Source organism: Melozone crissalis, unplaced genomic scaffold (assembly GCF_028551555.1).
Source record: "Melozone crissalis strain CALT ecotype California unplaced genomic scaffold, PUWL_Pcris_2 ptg000036l_1, whole genome shotgun sequence".
In the NCBI taxonomy this organism is placed as follows: domain Eukaryota; kingdom Metazoa; phylum Chordata; class Aves; order Passeriformes; family Passerellidae; genus Melozone; species Melozone crissalis.
In genome coordinates, this window is record NW_026535814.1 from 17,857,141 (window position 1) to 17,882,437 (window position 25,297).

Below are 25,297 nucleotides of genomic sequence, written 5' to 3' on the forward strand. Positions count from 1 at the left end.
CATTCTTCCTCGCACTTTCTGCTTTCTGTGTGCTCAACTTGCTAGTCATTTGGTCTGGTACCATAGCCCATTAAAATAAAAGAAACTAACATAATCTTAAAAAAAAAAATAGAAAAGAAAAATACCCCAAATAATTGCTTTCTATTCTGTGTCATGTTTTAATTAAAGATAGCAGCACCACAATCTACGATATATCTGGAAATTATTAGAAACCTTTTCCAGAGGCAAAAAGGATCAATACCTCTTTGTCTCAGTGGCATAAAACATCTCTGTGTTACTTCTTTCCTGCTGGCAGAAGAGAAAGTGAAAAAGTCTGAGATGGGAATAATAGCAGCACCGAAGGGGAGAGCCATGTGCCAGGTCAAATGAGCATGCTTTTCCTTTTGTATCTATTTTAAAAAATAAGCAGAGTGGTTTGCATTATGCGATTCCATCCCTGCCGTAAGTTTTGCTCCCTTTGTGTTAGGGGCAGCAGGGAGCACGTGGAGCCACTGAGTCAAGACCCTGAAGAAGGGGAATGTGACAGAGGGTGAGATGAGGCTTGGGAGTCAAGCCCTGGCTTCCCTTTCTGCCTCCACCATGGATCTGTGACCATCCCCATGAGCCCTGTGATGCTGCTCCATTTCCTTGGAGCCGAGCAGGTGCACGTCTTATCCCTTCCACAACGATGACTGTGTCCTCCAGAGAGGAGCTTTTTGTTGACTGTTCTTGTCTGCACAAACTGAGTTTGGCTTTTACTTTGTCACTCTGTGAAGGACAGCCTGGAAGTGGCGGCACTCACGGCTGTTTGTGCCTCTCATGCCAGAGTTTGCAGCCACTTGTCTCACAATCCAAACGTGTGGGGTTCTCCTGGTTCATCTTGTTTTCCTCACTTGTGAGTGAAGAGGAACAGGCCCGTCTTGGCTAACACTGCAAATAAACCATGAGCGAAAAGAGCCTGATGTTTTGATCCTTGTATTACAGGAAGCCAGAGGTGAGGAGCTCAGATGTCCATCCACATTGTGGAAATCTGGTGTTGGAGAGCAGGCCACAGTTTGCCCATGTATAAACTAAAGGTAATAGGATAACAATTAATTATAACATACCTAATTGTCTAGCTGTCACCTTCTTTTTTATATGAGGGTGTTTTAGCCTGCCTGGAGAAGAGTACCCACGTCAACACAGTCAAAGGGAAATATTAACCCCATGTTTTCTGCTGCCCCTCTCCTTTTTCTTTAAACCTCTTCTCTCTGTCTAGACTGCAAGGCAAAAGGAGACGGGACTGAACTTGCTGCACTCCCAGGCATTTCTCACAACAAAATGTGTGTGTTTCTGAACAGAAAAGGAATTGAAAAAAATTGGTTTCAAAAGTCATTAACCTCCATACAGTCCCCACAAATTCATGTGAGTGGCTTTAGTATCACCAGATCATTCATTTCTTCACAGACTTTAAAAGTAAATAGTGCATTTTGTATGGCAAGGCTGGTGTCCCATATAAAAGGATTTGCCTTCCTTTGCATTTGTCCAACTCTCTTTCAGCTGGAGCATATATTTCCAAAGCAATCAAACCAGACCCCCAGATTCTTGGCTTCAAGTCTGCTCAGATGACACTACCAAACTGTTTCTATTATTAATTAACATTTTAATGAAAATTATAACACCAAAATACTTTTAAAATATTTATCAGCAAAGGAATTCACCAAAGTAGCTGACCTTTCAGTTGCAGAGCTAGTTACCCTTCCCTCTGAATCACTCCTGGGCCTCAGGGTTTCAGGAAATTTCTCCCTCAGCCCCATCTTCATCCAGAGAATTTCCCATCCCCTCTCATCTGTGGGGTATGACAGGATAATAGCAGCAATCCAGTCCTTATTGTCTGTATGTGCAGATGAAGAGGGCTGTATAAGTGTAAAGTGTTATTATTATTGTAAGGAAATAATAATACTAATAAAACAAAATGAATTGAAGTCTTGTCTTCAGATGGTTATTTTAGCAATCCAGAAATCTAAAGCCCATGAAATAGACAATTAAGAGGGGTTAGATACTTAATATCAGTCGTTGTGTTTGGGTAGAATTTTGCAATAACGCAGCTGCTATAATAATACGGATTTTTATTTCTCCTTCCAGAAAGGAAGCAGTCGCGTTTTCGGAGAAACCTGGAAGTCCTGCTGCAGAATGCAGAACTTTGTGTGCCTGCCTGCGAGCTCGAATGGCCTCTCCTCTCCTGTTCCAACAGCTCCATCTTTGGGAGAGAGGAGGAGAAGCGTTCCTTTTCCTTTAGCTGGCTTTTCAAACAAAAGAAACCTTGAAAATCCTGTTTTGCCCTGGAATATCTTTTTTTCCTTCCCCTCTTCTCCCCATGCCTCTCCCCACATCGCTCTTCCTCAGCTGGGGAATTAAAAACCCCCAAACAATCCCCCCCTTTCTCTCATTTCTGTCATAACTAAGGGCCAGAGACTCATTTAATTAGTCTCTCTTGTGTGGCTTACAGCCCTGTTCAAGGCAAACATTTACCCCTGGGTTTCAGTGTTGCTGCTCAGCCACCGAATTTTCCTTTTTAATTTTTTTTGTCAGGAAAATGTGGTATCATGTTAATGGCTACTGGGGATCCTACGGCTAAATCATAATCATAATTGTCCACACTAATCATAATTGTCTTGCTGTTGCAGTGTGCATCCCTCCCCCCTGTCAGCTTGCAGTCTCATCCTGCTCCCTTGGACTGTGTGCTCTCACAGGCAGGGCTGGCATTTCAGTCATTTGTGGCTGTTGAGTGTCTGGGCTCAGGAGACAGGGACTCCAGGACCTTGCAGGAGGGCTCACTCTCTCTGTCTTCTCAAAATCCTCATCCCAGAAAGCTCCCATGAGGAAAACCACTTTTATGTATTTAGGAGGGCTCATTTTTCCCATTTAAAGTGAGGCTAGCCAAGGAACAGGAGCTGGAGATCCAGATTAAGAGCCTCTCTCTTATCCACAGGCTGCCTTTAATTGCCCAGTTACATTTGGGACTCCTTTTTTCTTAGCTCCTGAATCTTCCATGCCCTTCCTTGCAGTGGCCCATCTCCAGCAGAAGGGATTACATCCCTCCTTCACGTCTCATAAACCTGAGGCTTAGGACACATTCAGGACAACGGGGGCTGGAGGGTGGGAAGCTCATGCATTTCACAGCCCCAGAAGATGTTTTCTCTGTCCTAGAGGAAGTGTCTCATCATCAGACCAGTTTTCAAGGGGCAGTCAGTCATGAACATCTGTCTCTGTCCTGGCAGCAGTGATGGTGAAAGGGAGACTCCTGATAACACAGTTTTTGTGGTGATACGGCCAGAGTGTGGCTGCCAACCAGACGAGGCTCTTCAAGGGGCATAAATACTTTGAGTGCCTTAAATACTGATCAGGTAAATATATGCATCAAATACCAAAGTTATTTAGAACTAGAGGCCTGCAAGAGAGTGCTGCAAACACTACAGTACAAGAAAAAAACAGGACAGGGTTTGGTTTGTTCATTAATTAATTGAAGGGAGTTAATTAATGATAGTTAATTTGGTTTGTTAATTAATTAATTAATAGAAGGGAGTGGGGTAAAAGTACAGGTAAATATAGAACTGTTGAACCCAGAGTGACTTTTTTTTCCTTAAAATAAAAGAGGAGAAGAGAAGGAAAGGGGAAATTTAATTCTCAGCAACTACACAAAGGCATGGATAGAGGTCACAGACACAGAGCCAGTGTAAATTCTTTAGGAACAAGACAGAGCCCAAGTTAAAAACAAACTGAGAAGCCAGAAAAGTCATGGAAGCAGACAGAGTCCATAAAAACCTTGGAACAAGACTAGAAAGGGCTCAGGCAGATGCATCAGGAGAGAAAGTAAAATCTGAGCTTTAAGAGGCAAGATCATAAATGACATGAAATGTTAGCAAAGAAATAAAGAAAAATAGGCACTGAGTAATTGAATACAGTCCCAGAAATCTGGCACTGACATTCCTTTGCTAGATTTTGGCTGCACAGTGCACAGAGGGTGACATTAAACTGTGTTTCAACTAGGCCAGAGAACTTTCTACTAATTTAATGATGTAATTAATTAAATTTCACTGTTAAGAAAATATTTCTGGTGTTCTTAAACTAAGTAATTTGGATGCCCCCATTGTGATCTAACCTAAAATGACAAGTAAGTTTTTTAACCCAGGTTCCCTAAAGGCCAAACTAGTGACTTCAGTGGTTTCTTGTGTAATGAAAATAATTTGTATACAGAGTTCAATTGACCACATGGGTTTTTCAGAGATCCTGGCTTTAATGTCACTGGAACAGAAACACATGTTGTCCAATCCCCACAGCTCTGCTGCATCCTAAGCACTCCAGCTTCTCCAAATTCATGCTGATAAAACCTCATTACTGTTCCGTAATGTACTTCTGATACACATTCCCATTTTCACTCTCATCTGCAATCTCCAGCATCGCCTGGGATTTGAAGAATAAGTGTAAAAACAGTTGTGTGGAAAGATGACGTTTTCTTACAGTATTTCAGACACAATTTAAAACAAAACTTACCAGAAATCTCCTGAGACAGCCTTTCTTAAGAGAATTAATTGATAATAATAATTCACAGGTTATCTTCTTTCACGGTATTGTACTAAGCAATAGCTTTTACTTTGCCAATCCAAGGTTTCTTTCCCCCTTAACTGCTGAGATTGCAGTAAGATTTCAGCATCTGAAAGGAGGAAATTTGGGCTCACTTCCAGCTGTGGAGTCAGGCTGACCTGTAAACCTTACCACCATAACACCACAACTACTCACATTATGTAATCCTGCCTTGTAGACAACTCCTGAACTCCTCAAGAGCTGCAGCTAAACCCCTAAATATTACATATTTACATATCACAATATAGAGATATATGTTCACATATTCATGGTTCATTGCGCCTCTCATTGGAAAGCTTCTGCACAGATCCATGGGTCTGACAAAAAACCCAAACTGAACAAAATGAAAGAACAAAAAACAAACTTCTTAAAGCTTCGTTCTGGGTCAGCAGGAAGCGCTGCATGTGGGGTCTCAGGAAAAGCTGTTTTCTGTGCACCTCTGCTTCAGTCAATGGTAAGCTGAGCAGGTTTTCCTTTGCTTGTACAGCCTCCTCCTCCCCTCGAGTATTTTTGCTCACGAATCCCCTCTTGGAAGCAGACAAGCCAGTGTAATGCTCAGCACACAACCTAGAACATGACACAGATTTGAGGTGACGTTGGACACTCCTCTGACGTTGCAAGAGGCAGAAGTAGTTAAGCTTGCTCCTTAATACCATAAAAAAAGATGGGCAAAGAGTGAAAGATATATGCTGCCTGCACCTAGAGAGGAAAGTTGGATGTTTCTGGAACACTTGGGGATCTTCTTCAGCTATTGAGAGACTGAGCTAGGTTTTTCCTTTCTCATGGAAAAGGAATAAAACAGATGAAAGTCAAGTTTTTGTCCAGTAACTTGATAATCTGATCATTCCTCTGATCCATAGGAAACCCAGGAATCCTTCTCCAGTATTGGTTGCCACTCCTTCTAGACATGGAACTAAAATTTAACCTGAAATTGTACTTGGCCCTAAAATGACTTCAGTTTCCTCTGCACATTAGTAAGCAAACCCAGTCTCATATGTTTTTGTAAAGAGCTTTACCACATAGGTATGAGTTTTGCTCTACAAATTTATAATTTCTTTTTTTCAGCTGAACCCTTTTCCTCTGAGTAAATTGTATTGCATAAGATTGAATTCCTGTAAAGCACACGTTCCCTTCCCTTTCAGAGTCCTTTCTGGAACTGTAAATATAAAATATGTTTACCTGAATATTGTTTGCATCCATCATTTCCTCATTCTCCACAATATCCCTGAGAGAAAAGGAGAAAATATAAACTCTGATCTTGTCATGGGGCTGTCCTCATTTCAGCCACTGTTTTCCAGTGTCAATATGAGATATAGTTGAAGGGGTGTTATCAAAGTGCTGCTTTGCTGAGAGGTTTAAGATTACCAAGAATGATGGTGTTTTAAGTTAGCTGTTAACTTGCACTGTATCAGTCCAGAAGAGACCCTGTTAGTGGCTGTCATGCTGCATCTGTAGGGAGGCAGAAACTGGCTCAGGGGCAGAACATTTTTAAACACATGAAATTAGTTTATTTATTTATTACTTTCAACCATGGGATCATCCAGCGAATGTGAAGAACTCTTCAGTTTTCACCTGTGCATTGTGCTGTGATGTGAACGTCAGATGTGATACCCCTGTTCAAATCACTCTGCTTTTTCCCTTTATTAACTTTCATCAGCACAGTTAGACCCTTGAATGATGGCCAGCACCCATAATTATTTATTTATAATCTATTTCTACCTTTAAATATTATGATTAAATATAACAAATCTATTTGTAAGTTAATAACTTCTTAAACCAAAAAAACCAACAAGGAAAATCCTCCAAGGCAGAAAGAGTTTCCATTTGATCACACTTTCTGACTTGTTTATATTTCAACAATAGGAAATTTTATCATACTTAACACATTCTCGTGGAAATTAAATCCAGGTATTTGTGTTTCATAGTGGAAAACATGTCCTCTTGTAGTATTTGAAATGAGTCTTGAAATGGCTTGTCTTCCCCAGTCCTGTGTCTAAACAAGTTTCACATTAAAGGTGCTCTGCCTTTGTGTACATCCCTGGTGTATTTTTGAAATACTTGTCAGTGGCACCCTTTTTACCTTCTTGAGATACAATTACCCCTGGACTTCCAGCTTTATGCCTCTAAAATGCTTCTTTGAAGGGGTGACTAAGAGTTTAAGAACATAAAATGCTGGGAAAGTATCATCAGCAAAACAATTTGACCGGAGATGTGAGGGCCCCCTGATGTTCACATTACTGATTCAGATTGAGGGGAAGGGGGAAAGAAAAGTTTCTAATTTTTGGATAAACTGTTTGGTTTGTGACTGCTATTCCCCTGGTAGACACCTGACTCTGGTGCAAGTTTAATGATCCTAGTCAAGCCAAGGGCATGAACTGGTCTGCAGAGAAATCCAGTCCTGCCTTCTCTGCTTCCTGTTCTCTACTTGGCCCTGCCTTTTATGCCTTTCTTTGCTGCACAGTGAAAGTTCAAATGGGTTTACCTGTATATAGCTTATTATTTGGAGCCTCAGCTGACAGTATAGATAGCCTTCAGAGCTGCCTTAGGTTGGGGGATGAAGCAAGGAGGAGAAAAGAGAGAAAAATTAACCCTCTCCCCCAAGTCCATGTGGAAAGTAAAATGATGAACTACCCTAACAAGCCTTCTCTTCAGGGCATCCTCTGCAGGGCAGCAGGTAGTGGCAATGACTAAGTTGAAAATGATTTTTAAAAAAGTGTTTTCTTCCTGTTTTCTTCTCAGAAAGAAAAGTACAATTATACTTCTCATTAAGACTTGCTCAGATCTCCCCATTGGTAGTTACTGTTTATGTCACTGCCGGTGCTGGTTGGAGCATGCCTGATTAGGTGCAGGTGTTGCACACTAATTGGCCATTAAGTTTTGGTGTGTATATTCTTGATAACATTTTCTGGATTTTAAAATTAGTATCATTCATTTTCTCCTAAGCTGTGTTTGTTTTAATATGAAACTGCAAACTAAAATCCACAGGGTGAAGAGTGGATGGATCTGCACGCACAGGCAAAGATTAGTAGCTGCTAGGTGAAACGTGAAGAGACAGAGGAAGAACAAAATTATTTGAACATCACAAAAAAAAAAGGTTTTGAGTAGAAACTGGGCACTGGATTCTGTTGAGTGCAGTGCAAGGTGCATAAGAACACTTGGGGTGCCATGGTTATGGCAACGAGGCAGAAGCCTTGGGTAGATTGATAAAACGCGACTGCATGGTGAGTGAAGAGTGGGTACAGGAGGAAGGTCCTCAGCTTTGCAAGGCTTTGAGCTGACAAAGTTTTAACTTCCAGAATATTTTCTCATGCTAAGAGGCGCTGTGGAGAGACACAAACATGAGAAGGGTGAGGGCTCTGAGAGAAAAGAGGCAGTGACCATATCATGATTTACATGCTAGGCAGCGTGGAAATGTGTAAGTGTCCTTCATTTTCCTAAAGGAAAAGGTATAAAATAGAAGGGGATATTTAGTATTATAGATATTAGATTGAATTTAGTGAGCTTAGTGGAAATAGACATCACACAAAAATTTCAACAGGTTACTGAAGAGAATTCAATAAGTAGGGTCTTAAAAGAATTTATTTATTTCAGTATCTCTACTCACTATAACAATAGTCACTAAATTTCTACATTTGGCATTGCAATTAAATGTCCAAATTTATTTGGGATAATCCCAGGCATTTAGAAACAGAACCTGCATGGAAACAAAGTGTTCATGGTCAAGAAAATCACAATCTATCCTGTTAGACCAAAAGATGTGAGCTGAAATTCTCATATTTTATGATACAAAAAATATGCAAACCAGAACTTACACCTCCTTTCCAAATCCTTGCTTTTGGTGTGGTGGATTCCAGAACAACCCTAACCCTGTAGTTAAAACAATTCTAAGCTTTTATAAAACTCATATCTGAATTTTCCCCCATTTTTCAAAATTTGTATTTTGCACATATTCCCCAAATTATGGAAAATAATATTCTTTTTTCTTTATTGTTACTCATATACTAACAAGTTAAAAGGAAAGTTTTTTTCATAGGACTAAATTCAGTATGAGGTACAGAATCACTGCCCTTATAAGAATGGACATCTTGTAAAGTACAGTTTTTTAGCACTGACCTTTCTTCTACTTTCCTCTCATGCTTCCTTTTTCTAAGAACCAAGTTTAATCCTTTTTGACTGCTTTTTGTTTCTGTATTTTTCTGTCTTATTACTCATCTCTTTCTCCTTCTACATTTTCTTCACAGATATCTTTGTCTGTTGCAAGGGAGATCATCAGAAATATAGTATAGATGTCCAAATCCAACCAGAAGTTCAGCATAAGTTGCTTTTATTCTCTCTTTTCACTTTCTTAACTTGAAGGAAAGTTTCTTCAATGTGTGCTCAGAGCTGAATATTGTCTTTAACAGCCAAGAAAAACTTGTGTTGCTCAGAACTGTGAGTTACAGGGCCATGTTCTGTCACCAGTCCTTTTAGTGCTACAGGGCTCACTGTTGCCTGCTGTTTGAGAATATGGCTGTATAACACAACTGCTTCTTCAAGGTGCTGATTGATATTATGAGGAAAAATCTGCAACCTGAAAGTTGTGGAACACGATGAGATGTGCAACAGAGGCTGGAAAAGCAGCATCCCTCTTCTAGCGAGGTTCCTTTCAGTGTGAGGCTCCTTCAGGCTGCTGGTCCCTCCGACACCTCGATTTCCCTGCTCAGGGAATTGGTGGTCGGCACAGCAAAGATCTGTCAGTAGGTTATGTCGTCTCTGTTCTTCTCCAAACTGTTCTTCTCCAAAAGCATGAAGAAGTCAGATGGGAAGAGGAGGGGCAGGCACTGATCTCTGCTCTGTGGTGACCAGGGACAGACTGGACCTGAGGGAGAGGCCCAAAGTCATGTACCAGGAGGTTTAGATTGAAATATCAGGAAAGGTTCTTCATCCAGAGGGTGTTTGGGCACTGGAACAGCTCCCCAGGGATGGGCACAGTGCCAAAACTGACAGAGCTCCAAGAGCATTTTGACAATGCTGTCAGGCACAAGGTGTGATTCTTGGGCTGTCCTGTGAAGCACCAGGAACTGGGCTCAATGATCCTGATGAGGCCCTTCCAACTCAGCAAAATCTGTGATTCTGTGACTTGTGGACTTCTCAGGTCTGAATAGACTGTGCCTAGGTGGTCTTGCCTATTTTTATGTTTCCCCCCTCCACACAAATGGTATTCTGTGTCTTAAATTCACTTACTGAAACACATTTAGATATTAATCTGTTGTGTCTCTGCCGACCAGCAGTGAATCCAAGCTTCCTTTCCCTTCTCTCTCACATTGCCTTGTCTGCTGTGGCATACTGTGAGCAAAGCATTATCTCTCCAATTTGATAGTGCTGCCCTCATTGTACCCTAGATGTCCATTGCAGGATCAGGGCCTGTATTAGTTTCTTTCTCAGTTTGTGTCTGCACACTTTTGCATAGCTTTGGGGAGCACTGTGGGGCCATTTGTGAAATGACAGTGCTTTCTGCCGGCGAGATCATTATAGGCAGAAGGCATTCCAATGTGCAAATTACAGTTCTGCTTATAGGGAATTTGTTCTGCTTAAAACAAAAGAGCTCTACAAAAGGAAGGTCTCGCCACACTTTCATCTGATTTGGAGCTGCACAGCTAACTTCCATGCTGTGCAGAAATGCACAAGGAGGGTTAAGTCAGTTTTACAAGAGCATCAGTTGGGTGAAAATGCATTTGACCTTCACAGGGTTCTTGAGTCATTCTTCAGCTTGAGTGGCTGAGTGAAGAGTGTGTCATTCTGTCATATAAAAAAAAAAAAGAGAGAGAGAGGAAGAAAAAAATTTAAAAATCGATCCTGTCTACTCCTGAAAGCCTTAGATTTCATTGCTATCTAACTGACATAAATAATATTTGCTTGGGTTTTCATTGCTATTTTTATTTAAATGTTCTTGGGTATGCCAGCTAGCAGCAAGGTCCATTTTTATAGCACAGTGAATTCCCACAGTTCTGGTAAATATAATCAGATAAGGGGAAGTTGAACTTAAACCTTCTGTTGCAGTCAATAAAAGTAAACTTCATAACCCAAGACTATATCTCTATTTATAATTGCTAATTATAGAAATCTATTCAAGGACACTCTAAAAACAGGATTAGAAATCTATCTACTAAAACCCCCAAAAACATAAGAACATAGAGACAGAAAAAGGAGACAGTCAGTGAGAACTAAGAAAGAAAAAGAAGCAGAATACAAAGCAACATATTTTCTTGAACTTTTTACAAAACCAAATGTTCCTCAAATATGTTCCCATTGTCCTTCAGTGTTTCATTGTCTTTGTAGCAGGGATTTCATATTTATGTAGAATTTTGTTGACCAAATGGATCTAGGTGCAATTGTACAGGGGACAATTGGAAGCATAAATTCCTGCAAGGAAAAACATATGGGAAGAAAACTATGTGTTCCCTGCATTTAAGGTTCAAATTCAAGAACTTATATCTCTTTTAGCAGATTTACTCTAGCTATGAAAGTTAGGAAGTTATGAAGAGAGTGCAGATTTGGCCAAATGATAGACATTCAAAATAAATTCTTAATCCGGTGTGAGATAAAATCCCTGAGAGAGCAGGGATGAGTTCAGGTGAGAAACTGAAAATTTGTATAATGAGTCACCCTATGGATTAAATTGTACATACTTTGGATAGATGCTTCAAGTCAGTCAAATTAATAACTCCCATCTCCTTCTTAAGTTTCTGCTTTATTTTACTTACTATCTATGTAAACATGTGGAAGGAAAAAAATTCATGTGTTGAGGCTGTGTCAGGTCGAATACTGGGCATCAGCTCTTCACAATGAAAGAGACAGTTCTTGTTTTTGCCCAAACTTCTAAAATATCAAGGTGTATCTTTGTTAGGGATGTGGCTTCACAGCAGAGCACAGGATAACAGCAGTGCATCAGTGGGACCAGGGCAGTGACCACCTCTCTGTGCTGGGCATTGGGTGAGGCTGCACCATGAATCCTGGGTCATTGATGGGCTGGAGCTTGTCCAGAGAAGGGAATGGGGCTTGGGAAGAATCTGGAGCCCCAGGAGAGACTGAGGGAGCTGGGAAGGGGCTGAGCCTGGAGCAAAGGAGGCTCAGGGGGGCCCTTGTGGCTCTGCACAGCTCCTGACAGGAGGGGACAGCCGGGGGGGTCGGGCTGTGCTCCCAGGGAACAGGGACAGGAGGAGAGGAAATAGACTCAAGTTGCATCAGAGGATGTTTAGATTGGATAACAGGAGAAATTTATCCACAGCAAGGGTTGACAAGGCATAACAGTCTGCCAAGGGCAGTGTTGGTGTCCCCATCACTGGAGGAACTTGAAAGCTATGTAGATGTGGCACTTGGGGATATGGTTTAGTGGTGGGCCTGACAGTGCTGGATTAACAGCTGGACTCGATCTTAGAGGTCTTTTCTAATCTAAAAAATCAGTGATTCTAAATCTAGATAACTGCAGATGCAAAGAAATTTAACTGATCACTAAGAAAGGCCTTCTAAAGAAGCAGGGGTGTGAACAGTCGTCCTTATATGCATTTAACAATAGATTCATCTTTTGTGAAGAAGAAGAAAAAGTTTCAGTTGGAAATAATTCAAATTGTCTAAATGTAAAAAAAAAAAAAAAAAGAAAAAGGTATTATGTCCCTGTGGCACAAGCCAGTATGTATAGACCATTATCCCTTTTTATTCTTAGAATCACGGAGTCATAGAATGGTTTGGGTGGAAAGGGATATTTACAGACCAACTGATTCCAAAACCCATGCTACAGACAGGGAATTCTGCCCTCCATGGCTTGACCATGCTTCCCTTCACAGCCCTGCTCAGCTCCAAGAGGGCCCTGAGAGGTGATGGGATAACACCTGGAGGTGCCATGGCCACAACCTGCACCTCTTGTGGGTAAGGATGGACGGGTGAGAGAGACCCAGCTGGGTTTAGGGTGGGCTCCAGGTCAGATTTTATTGGTTTACAAGTTTTTTCCTAAATGTGTAGAGGATGTCTTGTCTTCTCTGACAGCTGTGATGAAGGGCTGTAAGCTGAGAGAGCTTCCTGTTTACACCTCAGCTGTGCAGTGAACACTTTTATATAAAAGTGTCCTTTTGTATCAGCCCTCAGTATAAGTAATGTCTCTAAAAGAACTGAAAGCCACAACATATTATGTACCCTCTGTAATTACTCAGTACTATTTTGACATCAAAGGAACCAATGCACAATATTTGTGGTCTTCTCTTCTAAATTCACACCTTAATGATTTTTAGGGCAGTCAGACTGAAACACCATATTATTTTAAAAAATATATATTCCCACTCTATTGACTAAACAAAGAGGAAATAATTCAGATAATGGAAGAACAAAGAGAATAGCTACATGAAACCAGAATCACTCATACTGTGATTCTGTTCTGTCTAAAGATCACTGTTAAAATGTTGGGTTATTTTTCTCTTTTTAATGAATAGGAGGGTTTTGAGAACAATTTTCAGAAAGGAGAAAAAGGAGAAGGCAAGTATATTTAAGACCTCCTTGAAGACATCCAGAGTTAATAATGATATACACTGCAGAAAGAACAACTGTGAGATGGGTGCAAAATGCCACCAACCCAGCTAATTAAAAATGAGGTTATTAGTTTTTAGTTACACTGCAGTTAGAGATAATGCTACAAGGAGCCTGAGTGAAAGCACATTTTATATTGTAGTAGGAATTGCATTTTATGTGGCATTTTATTTTATTTTAAGGGGTGCTTCTGTTTAGAGAGATGAAGATTTCAATTATGACTTAAAATGGACTCACTGTGGCTTTTCTGTATATTTAGGGGGAGGGGAAGGGGATAAGAAGGGTGCAAACTTTCTTCCAAACTTGGCATTCCACCAGAAACAGCAGTAAAAATTTGTGCCTCACCATAAAAGACAGCTGCCTAGATTTCCAAGATATGTGGAAATGCCTGACATCTATGGATTTTGTTTTCCAGGATGATCAATAGAAATTATTCACTAGTTTTGAAAGTGTAGCTCTAAATATCATTCTCAGTGTGATTCTAACTCTTTTCCAGTAGATTTATTGCTGGATTTCAAAGCAACTCAGATCCTGCATACAGAGAAATAAACAAAAAAAAACAAAAAACAACCAAAACCCCAAAACAAAACAAAGCAAAAAGCTTCTTTAAAAGCAAATTAGTGCTTTTAGAAATACAACTGTTGTTTACATAGATGTTTAATATTTAGATAGATGCTGAGACTTTTGAACAGATTCATATAAACTAATCTTTGAGCGCTTACATCTGAAAACTATTGCAGGGTGAGATTGTGGGACTGTGTCTAAGAATCATGAGTGGAATTGTCCAGCCACTCAGGTAACTGATGGAATCATAGAATCATAGGACAATTTTTATTGGAAGGAATTTTTAAAAGCCATCAAGTCCAACCCCTCTGCAATTAGAAGGGCTACCTTCAACTAGATCATGTTGAAATCTTTGTTTCTGCTGTTACTCTAAGCATTTTGTTGTTTTGTCCTGTATTGCCTATAATACAATAAGACAACATAAATATTTTTTTAATGTGTTTTGAAAGATCTTCAGTTGAAACAGTATTCACTAGTTGAAGGAAGCAACAAAAATATTTGAAAAAATTAGCCAAAAAGAAAATAAAATTGGGATCTTACCTTCTAAAATAAAATTAAACAGAAAAAAATTCCCCATAATTTGCAATTACTTCCTCCCCATTTATCTATCTATTTCTTCATCTACATCTGAGTTGAACTACCATAATATGGCATTTACAACAAGCTTAAAATTAAAATGTACTCTAATGTAAAGAATAATCTAGTTTATCCAGATTTTTTCTTTGATATATGAAAGCAAAGGTAAAGTAGCTTTTTCTGTGCATAAAATCAGGTCAAGGGAATTTAATACATATTTTAGCTACATACAAAGACTCACAAATGCACAGCTGCCTTTGACTTGTGTTTTTCAGCTATATAGTCTTTTCTGTCCAAACTTAAAGTTTTGTTTACAGAGAAGCATGTAAGAGACAAACGAAGGATAATTTTCCTATCACCTGGAGCTGTCAGCCAAGAGAGTGAATACAGTCTTTAGGCTAATCTAAGGATCAAGCCAGAGAGACATTCCTCAGAGTGTTACACAATAAGACCTGCTTCTTCTTTTGGTTTTTGACCAAATTAAAAAAAGCAGAGCCCAAAGGATTTAATGATGTACTTGCACTGCTAAGCTAATCAGTGCCAGAAAATATTCCTGTGCTCTGGAATACAATTGCTTATTAAAGTTAAATTGTCAAACTTGTCCGTGGTACAGTTTTGGCATCTGGTAGCCAGCATTCCCCCAGACATTTTCTGGGAACAGAAATGCAGGAGACAACATGGATGACTCTAAACAGACATTTTGGATGTGGCCACCCAGAAGAACTTCCCTGCGAGGAGCTGGACTGATCCATGCCAGATAGGTCCAAACCCAGTTCTAGGCACGTATCATTTACTAGTAGAGATGTGGTTTTGTTTTCGCATTTTGTGTTACATAACAGCACAGAGCACAGCGCCGGGTTGTAGAAGCCTGGAATGGTTTGGGTTGGAAGAGATCTGAATGTTCACCTTGTTCCACCATGCAGTTTCACTCAGCCATGTTGCTCAGAGCCCCACCCAGCCTGTCCTGAACATTTATGGGGACAGGGCAGCCACAACTTTTTTAGACAACCTGCTCAAATATTTCTCTATCCTCCAAGTAAATTTATCCCATGTATCTTGATCTAAACCAACTCTTTTTCACTTTTAAATCTTGTTCCACCACTCCATTATCCATGCAGGATTTCTGGTGGTTTTTCCTGACTTTCTTTTTGTTGGGACACATAACTCTTGAGCTTCGAGGAGGTAATCCTCAATTTTTGACGGGCTTTCTTGGGCCTCTTTTGCCTCCAGGGCCATTTCCTGGAGTCTACCAAGTAGCTGCTTGAAGAGACCAAAGCCTCCTTTTCCTGAAGTCCAGGACAGGAAATGTGTCCTTGTTGCTTCACGTTCCCCACCATGTCCTTCTTGGTGTTGAGCACAAGGTCCAGTACAACAACCTTCCTCATTGTTGTTACTCTACCTCTCAGAGAAGGAATTTGTCATCAGCACATTCCAGGAACCTCCTGTGTTGCCCCTGCTCTGTTGTCTTGCCCCTCCAATCAACATCGAGGGGGTTGAAGTGAATACTATATAAAAAATTATATTGAAATGTGAATGAAGTGCTGAATCTAACCAAGAAAACTTCCTCCAGAATCTGCTTGGTAACAGATTTAAGGAGGGAAGCATCGTGTCCTTCTTGTGTCCATTTTGGCTTGGGAAGTATTTCAAAATTAAGAACTTCACTGTGAATTACAAAATGCAGCTCCATCCCAGTTCTCATTAGTAGAGACTCGGCAAGTTTAGGAAAAAAATTCTCAGCATCTGTCAGTTGTTCAGCACACAACACACTCACATGCACATACACACTTAATTCAATGAAAATAAACAATGCCTAACGCTTTGAAAAGGTCACTCAGTCTTTCTGGTGCAGACACTTTGCTCCCTTTGTGACCAGTTTCACAAAGAGCACTCTTTCCGACTTCAGCCCTTTAAAAAGTCAACCTTTATGCCTTAGATTCCCCTCATCTCTATTGACATACTCTCCTGCGCTGAGGGCTTTGCTCCCGAGGAAACCATCTCGCTCTCCCTCCCACCCACCATGCTAATCTTGACACAAACTTCAGAACCTTCATCTACAGTTTAACATTTCAAATGGGAATTTCTAAGCAACCAGAAAAAAAAAAAAAAGTGGGTGGGGGTGGTGAGGGAGGAGGGTAAAACATCCTTGTGCCTCTAAGCAGAGATAAGCAAAGAGAAAACTTTACCAGGGCAAAGAGTCGGCTCCTTCCAAGCATCAGTCCCCTGTGCAAGAGGGGTGGGAGCACAGACTGCCAGGATGAGCTTGCAGGCTCCTGGGTAACCACACCCCAACCTAGCAATCATGTCAAGGTAAAAGAAGCCCAGGCACTGGTAAAGGACCCAGCAGTTTCTGCTCTGTGTGACTGTCAGGATGACAACGAGAAGATTAAACAAATCTCGCCGCGGTGGTAGGAGCAGTTTGAGCGTGCAGGCACTTGAGGCACAGCCAGGTGTGATCCATATCTTTTCATTCCAACATGGATGGTGGCTGAGACCATCTGAATTGCAAAGGTGGCCGTCTTTTAGCTTGCAGGGACTTGGGAGGAGAAGTAAAGAGGTCAGGACTTTAAAACTTTAAAACTACATCTCAGATATTTTACTGCAAATAAAGTGTGCTTTCCCTCTTACTATGGGGTGTTGGGGCTAGGTGGAGCGGCGGTTGCAGGGTGAGGTTGTCTAGTAAGTTTAGGGGTCTCTTTTGTATTTTTGGTGCTCGTTATAGTTAATTTAGTGAGGATGTTGGTAATGTTTGTTTATTCAGTGTCATTGGCGGCGGATCCTTATCTGGAAGCTTGGGGTACTTGGGGTGTTGTTGGTTATGGTCTTGGGATGGGATTGACTAATTGACTGATTGACTAATCAGTGGCAGGGGACCAAGCCAACTGCTTGTGTTGTGTTGATTCTGTGATTCTGTGAAATAGCACCTCTTGGATTTAGTCAAATGAAAATGAAGAGTTAGTCCAATCCTGTGGTGTACATTTTTGTGGGAAAACATGGCCTGCATTTATCTGACTAGTAGAGATGTCTCCATGGATGTCCCTATCAGACCTCAATTCTCCCTTTCAAGTCAACAGAAAGAAAGCAAAAGTTTTAGTGTGCATATATCAAAAGCTGCCAAGAAAAGTAATTTCTTGGTTTCCTCTTCCCATCTTCTGACTCTGAGAGGAATCCCAGCTGGCTGCAGATTTTCACTTTGCCAGATCTTGCCGCCCTAGTATGGTGAGGTGAGTCTCATCCCCGTTTTCCTGAAGGTTGTTTTTGAAGTTACTCTGGGGTACAGGATCAACTGATCATCACACACAGTTGTTGTAAGTTTTAAATGAGGACAAGACTTCCTGAAAAGTGGTAAAAAAAACCCATATTCTGTACTACAATTCATTACAAGCAAAGGACCAAGGGGCTGACTGAATGCACACTTAGCACCTCTTAAGCCATCTTTGCCTTTTAGTATATTAAGATAAGAGGGTCTCTCAAGATTTATTCTGCAGAAGGGGGATTTTTGTCTTTTAGTGAACCTCTCAGCATGGAGATGGGTTATTTCAGCACAAGATCTTGTTCCTAAAATCTGCTCAGAAAATACTCCACACAAGCTGTTTTCCTCTTTAAAAATACCTTTTATTTTACTTCAGAAAAAAAATGTGTCATAAAAAATTTTACACCATTATTGTTGTAATTTTTATTTTAATTAATGTTTTCTTTGAAATTGTGCACTTCTATTTATCAAGTTCATTTTTACGACACAGCTTTTGCCTTATCTATTTAATGAAGTTCACCATATAAAAAGAAAATGTGACTTCTTATGATGAAAATTATTTAATAGAGAAATTATTTTGTTACAAATACTCATTGAAAAGGCCACAAATATAAACACACAAAAATAATCCAATGTCAACCCTGAAAAATGGATACAACTTCAAAACATAGTTTCCTTTTCTTCTAGAAATTATTTTTAAAAAAAATTCACAACCTTCTTTGTACTTTTGTTTTAGTTTCACAATGAAATGAGGGAGAATGAATTACAAAATAAATTAAGAACGGTATTTTACACATGAAACCTTGTAAACCTCACCTATTTAGTTTTCTTCACTGCATTGGTTTAATACAAACATGAACTTTAAGGAAGCTTCTGAAGGCTTCTGAAGGCTTCTATAGGGGCTAGTATCACCAGCAAAATATTCAGTTTTCTTTGTTAGGGGGAAGGAAAAGCTGGTCTTTCAGAGGTTTTATCCTAACACGCTGCAATGGAAAGTACCTGAAAAACCTAATTAAAGCACTTGTTCCCTCTTTTTACATCTTGCAAAAGTCTTGCAAAGTCTTGTCAGCACAGGTGATGACGCAGTTTCCAAAGTGAAAACAACATACACATAGTTGTCCAAAAAAGATTTGGACCACACTCACCCATTCCAGTGTCATATGTTTCTCTCCATGATTTCTTTCTGGGAAACACATTTTGTAGGCACAAAAAAAAAAAAAAAAAAAAAAAACACAAATATTTTTTCCAGTCTGATTGTTTATGGTGAGTTTTGGTGAAGTGCCACAGTTTCATACCCCCCTTTTCCTAAGCACTGTCTTTCAGCAGTGTGACTTGTTGGGAGTGCAGAGTTTCTGCCTGAGATCAATGAGGGAACAGGGAACATCTCCCACCTCTGTGGAGTTATCACAGCCACGACGTCCTTTGAAACCAACCTGTTCATTGCAAGTCTCCTCTTCAAGCACTGACTCATCCCAAACCTGCTTAGCTGATGAAATCTGACAGCATCACAGCTTGAGTTGGCCCAACCTATTTAGCTTATGGGATCTGACAGGATCGCAGCTGGAAATGCCCCAGGAGATCTGATGGGATCACAGCTTGAGGCTTCTCTAGAGAAACAGCATATATACATTGATCCAAAGTTTGCATAAATCTTAAAACACATCCTAAAATGAAGTCTTCTCCTCAGCTTTCAGAAAAAAAAGTACCAAACATAAACTTTTATAATATATTATTCCTTCTTTTTTCTATTATTTCCTTTCTTATCATCTGTATGCACTTCATAAGACACAAAAATCAATTTACAAGCAGATTAAAGAATTCTCATGAGGATTACTATCCAAGCCAACAAACCTAAGGACATGGAGGTGCTTGAAGTTTACTGGCAGTCTAGCTAGCTGTCAGAATTTCTTTATCTTTTAGTAGATCCATTTGTAGGGTGTGTTTGCCAGAACATCAATTAAATTTCACCTTAGCTCAATTCTTGTAAGAGTATCAAAAATGATTGCCACTTTTTTGTCATAACAGTGATTCTCTCTGATTTTTAATTACTGTAATTGCATGTGTATAATGTTTCATTGCATGCCTAGAAAGCCCAATAAAATGTAACCAATGAATTTGCCTTTCTTTCTTATGCCCTTCATAGGCCATCTCTGTGGTTATAACTTTGGTTTACTTCTCAGAACATGATTGTGAGGGTCTGAAATATGAGGTTTTGAATGTGAATATCATATAACTCCATATTTATATTTTGGTGTCAATAAACACAGCTTTTTCCCTTTTATGTTTTCTGATATTGATGAGAGATTTCAGTAGTCAAATTTTAGTGTGTAGCTAGGAATCTAGAAGGTTTCAAATGGAAAACAAAGCTAAAGAAATGAACAAGCAAAACAAAAATCAAAAACTAACAAGAAACTAAGACTAATCTCTTAATATAACAAAATATAAGTTGAAGTACTTTTAAACATGAGAGATAATTGTAATAAGGACACACTCAAATAATTACTAATGAGTAGACTGGATGCATTAAAATTGTAGACATTCATTTGGATGTTTTTGGATTCCTCTTCCTCTTTACTTTATTTCATTGCAAGGCTGCCTAAAATCCTTTATCAAAGATCAGATATGTTGCACAATAAACTATTTAAAATTAACAAGTAGAATGTACCTAGCTCAGAGACAAATCATCTCCTTTGCTCTCTATTTCGGCTGAATGAATTCAGAAAGATCCTTTATAGTCAAGGCATCAGATGAATTTTCTTGATTTTATTAATCCTTCAGACTATGTTGCTTCATTAGCCGATAAGAGGAACTCACAATGCATACTTGAAGGATTCAAATTAAAAGTGAAATATTTTTGGACACCTGAGTCACATGGAAAGCATGACATGGAGAAATGCTGAGTAGTTCATTGACAGCAACCTAGGAAACATCTTCAGATTAGCTTGCTTTCTACTGTAGACTAAAATACCTCCTCAGCACTTGAAACTCAGCTAAAGTTCATGGAAATCAGGTCATAAAGACTTTCCTTGTCCATCTATCTAAGGCAGTGTTCTTCAACATTTTCAGGTTACTGACCCCCCTTATCAAGTAAAAATTTTCTCTGACCCTCTTACATTAACTATGAAAATAGGCGTACATAATGTATTTATGATAACAATGATATGCCTGTATAATTTAGTTGTGTGCATGTTTCAAGAGGTCGACAGAGAACGCTTGACCTTGAAGAGGAAGGGTGACTGTGGGAGAGTTTCATTTTCTTTGTTGATGCAACAATTTTAACTGCTTCAAGCTGACATTGCTTGTCTTTGATGACCATTGTGTCACAGTCCAGAACATGTGAAGTTAATCTAAAGTGGTCAGTAAATATTCCTTTTTAAGTTTTCTGGGTAATGAATTTCCATTCTAAAATACATTTTAAAAGCATGAAGGGGAAAAAAAAGGTTTTTCAAATTTGTCAAAGGGATTCTTCTTCCTGTCTTCTTTTTTATCCATAAATTGCTATGTTTCATTCAAGAAAGAATTTTTAATACACAGAAATTTTCATTGCAAAATTATCAACATGATTTTTTCCCTACCTTAGGAATAGTTTTTTGAAATAAGTAGTACAAATAATGAACTTCATAAAAACATTTACAAACTTTTTGGCCTAGAAAGTTTCCAACTCATGCACGGTTGCATCTTTTTCCTGACATGTGTGTGGTATTTGGAATATAATTGCATTTGAATCTTGCGTGAAGTTCATCAAAATTGCATCATAATTCCTTCTTTGTACAGCTTTTCCACACTCCACAGTTCACTCTATGTGGGGAGACACAAGCAGTCTTCAGATTTCCTTTTCACAAACAAGAAATATGAGTTGGGTAGCTTAGTAGGGGCTGCTCAGATGGGCCAAGTGTATGAGGTATATCCTTCCAAAGATGCAGGGAACTCAAATAGACTTCAAAACAAACAAAAAAATAATTTAGCAGAACTTTTTTATTTCATTTTAGAGGTCTGGAGGCATCCAGATGTTGATTTATGCCTTCTAGCTTAGACACTCATAAGGCAGGTGTTGGTGTCTGTTGAATTCCCTAGGCTCCTTCGAGGTGTGATGCATGTCAGCTAAAGGACACAGCCAAAGTAGCTGAGATTAATTGCTCCCTAAAAGAGCCCAGCACCCCAACTGACTGCCATGAGTGCCTGCAGAGCCTGGGGTGACTTGCTCAAATGCACAGCTCTGCTGATACCCAAAGCCAGGTAAGATGAAACCTGGACCGGGATGATCTACCAGAAATTAAAGTTAAACTCCCTGCAGAGTTTCAGACGCCAGAGAAAACATCACCCATAGCAGATAAAGGCTGGGTTTCATCCCTTTTTGTGTCTTGCATAGGAACAAAAGTCAGCTGAGTTGGCCAAAGGAAGGGGGGTCAGAGCATTGCTTCCACAGGAGTAGTGCCACTTCTTGGAGAGAATTGTTTGAATAATGATGGTGCATAAGTTTTTGAGGCTCAAGGGCAGTAGCTTACCCAGTGTTAGCATAGCTGACATGCTGACAGTTTATATGGAATTTATGTGCCCATTTACTCTGCTTTTTATGGGAAAATATGCTGTTACGTTACAGCTGCCACATCACATGCTACTTATCCTGCCTCAGAGCTACAGAGCACCTTCCTCAAGGAAATATACATACATCAAGAGGTTATGTATTTTTAAACAACATTGTAAGGAGGAAATAATAAAATATGCATTATACTGCACACTTGCAGCTTTTAATTTTTCTATATAATTTATTTAGCAGTTTTAACTTATACTACAACCATTTGCAGTTGTTTTCTTTCATTCACATATTTGGAATGAGATAAAGAAATTGTGAACAAGGCAGTGTTTTCAAAAGGACAAAAAACCACTTTGGAAATCTGTGGAGGTTCCACAATAACACAAATACAACAGGAACAAACATATAAAAGAGGGCTGATAAGAGGTGCTCAACAATGCTGACTGTGAAAGTATATCACATGGCAAATTGGATAGGAGAAGGCTGGAATTAGGGATAGGAGTTAGTCCAATCTTTCAATTAAAACAAAAAGTTACAATAGGAAAAGAAATAACACTTCTACCATTATGCCATCTACGAAATTATCTTGCTGATTTCCTTCCTCATTCACTTTACAATACTTTTTTTTGTCTGGAACTATTCCATTTTTTCATTTCGGTAGGAATAACTTGGAAAAGTTGCTTCATCCTCCTGAAGTGATGCCTTAAAACAAGTTTCAGTAATTATGTGGGTAATTACTTCCTACAGAGGTTAATATGAAGAATAGCCAAAAAAGGCCATGGCTAGAGTGTTGTTGTATTTCATAGAAATAATGCTTGTTTAATAAAACCATTGATTTTACTTAATATAATCCCTGTATAATGTTTGTGTCCTGCCAGGTGATGAACTAGAACTTCATATACCTGAGACCTGGGGATGAAAATTCACCATTATTTCTCTTACATGGCTCCAAGGAGGAAATATCTATACACTTCTATGTGCAATCCAGTTTGTGAGAGTGACAAAAAATCTACCAAAGATTCAAAAAAAGTTGTTAAAAAAAATGCTGTAAAATGACATTTGTCGCTCTTTAAAAATATCTCCAGTGCTGTGCCCATGTGTCTGCATAGGTGTACATTTCCTCAAGCCCTCAGGATTGCACCATTCTGAAAAACACCTATTTTACAAAGTAGAATACTGAATTTAGGAAATTATCTAAAATATGCAAGACTAGGGGTTGAAAATCTTTTTCTTCTCTGGGTAAATATTGTGTTTTGCTAACCTGAAATGCTCATTTTTCTTCTTTTTTTTTTTTTTTTTCCTCCTTGTGGGATTTTCTGGTACCTAGTAGATAGCCCTATTTGCAGAGAGCAGAACCTTTGCTGCAAATGTGTGTGTTCATCTGACACCCACTTCAGAATTTTTATGTTTTAAAACAACAACCTACATATTTTCTGAATGGCAACTAAAGAGATAGAAAACAGAGACCATCCATGTGAGTAGTAAATTTAAGCTATATTAAACACTGCCTACTTCAAGTAAATGCTTTGATTAACCTAGTGCTGCTTGCAAGTGGTTAATGAAACAGCAGTGGACAATTTTCTTGTGTTTGTAGTTTTGTAATTTTTTTCCTAAGAGAAGCATTTTTTTACCATGTTCTTTTAACAATCAGATGGTATCCATGAAATTAAATTTACACAGGTTGCCATTCTATTTTTCAAAGTTTATTGTTTGCAGGATGACAGAGAGCATTAGGTATGCTTAGAAACATCATTCTTTTAGTTCTGAATCAGAGAGCTGAGAAAGTTGTCTTAACCTGTAAGTCCCAAGACCAAAAAAAAGATTCAATTATACATAGGTGAAAGATTCAATTATACATAGATGATAGAAACCTTTGCAAGGGAAAGTAAATAAATTAATTATTAGGGGCCCTTTAAATTAGAAAAAATTACAAAAGGAGACTATGGATAAGACTGGACAGGTGAGACTCTTTGAATCCAAAGTTTAGGGACACCTAGGTGAACTTTCTGAAGAGAGGTCATAAGAAGTTTATAGTGCAAATGACCAGAACAGGAGGATAAAAGAAGCAAATGGGTAAAACAGATTTTACTATATGTAATATCAAGAATCCTCAACGAAAGGTAAAGAAAATAGATTACACTGTGGTTTTAACTTGCCTTTAGGCGTTTGAGTCTCCTTACCTGCAGAGTGTGGCCACTTCCCTTCAGTGCACTGAAAAAGATGATTCTTCACTTCCCTCTTTTCTCCCAATTTACGCTTCCTTCCCAGCTGCTTAATGATACAGGGTCTTTTCTTCATCCCAGTACTGAAGTAATGAAGTACCACTGATGTTTGTCCCCCAGGTCAGAAATTCATTCTGAACCTCCCCACCATCAAATGAATTTTGCCATCCAGCCTTTAGTCATCTATTAATTATGCACCCTTTCCCTCTCACAACAGCTCCTGCCATAGCAGTGTCCTAACATCCATTTTACAGATGGAGTTTAACTACAGGGAGATTAAATGTCTTATATCAAGCCACAAGTTGCCTGTACAGGTGACACAATTCTGCCTGGTCAAGAGATCCTAAGATTTGTCATCCTTTTCCTTGCACCAGTGCCCATTAGTACTCCACTGAACAACAGATCAGGAAAGAAAAATCAAAAATCCACCGCAATCTGGGCACATCTTTTCTGCACATGAGGTGAGACCCAGCACAATGGCTCTGGAAAGCAAGAAAATGCACTGACAGAAACGCCTTACTGAAGTGAAACCAGGTGCAATGCTCTTTGGATACAACTGGAGGCTTTTTGGGGTGTTTCACAAGGAGAAGTCCTTGTCTATTACAAGAAGCAAGGAACCAAGGCCACTTAACTACTGTCAATAAAGAAATCTTGACCCATTTTTGCAGAGGACTTGTCTAGTTCTCCAAGATATGTGTGGATGACTCTTGTTCTGTGTGTCAGAAAATTGCCTGTTCAGTAGCATGTTTGTACATTTTGCTTTGCTTTGCTTTGCTTTGCTTTGTTTTGTTTTGTTTTGTTTTGTTTTGTTTTGTTTTCCAGAGGGGAAAAAAAAAAAAAAGAATCAACACATAAATGCAAAGACCTTCTTCATGCTTAGGGACGTGTTTTGTTGATGGAGCTGGCAGTGTAAGTTTAACAATTGTATGTGATGCTCCCTTAGTGGTTCTGTGGTTCCATGCTGTAAGACAACTTAAATGTCCATCTTGCATC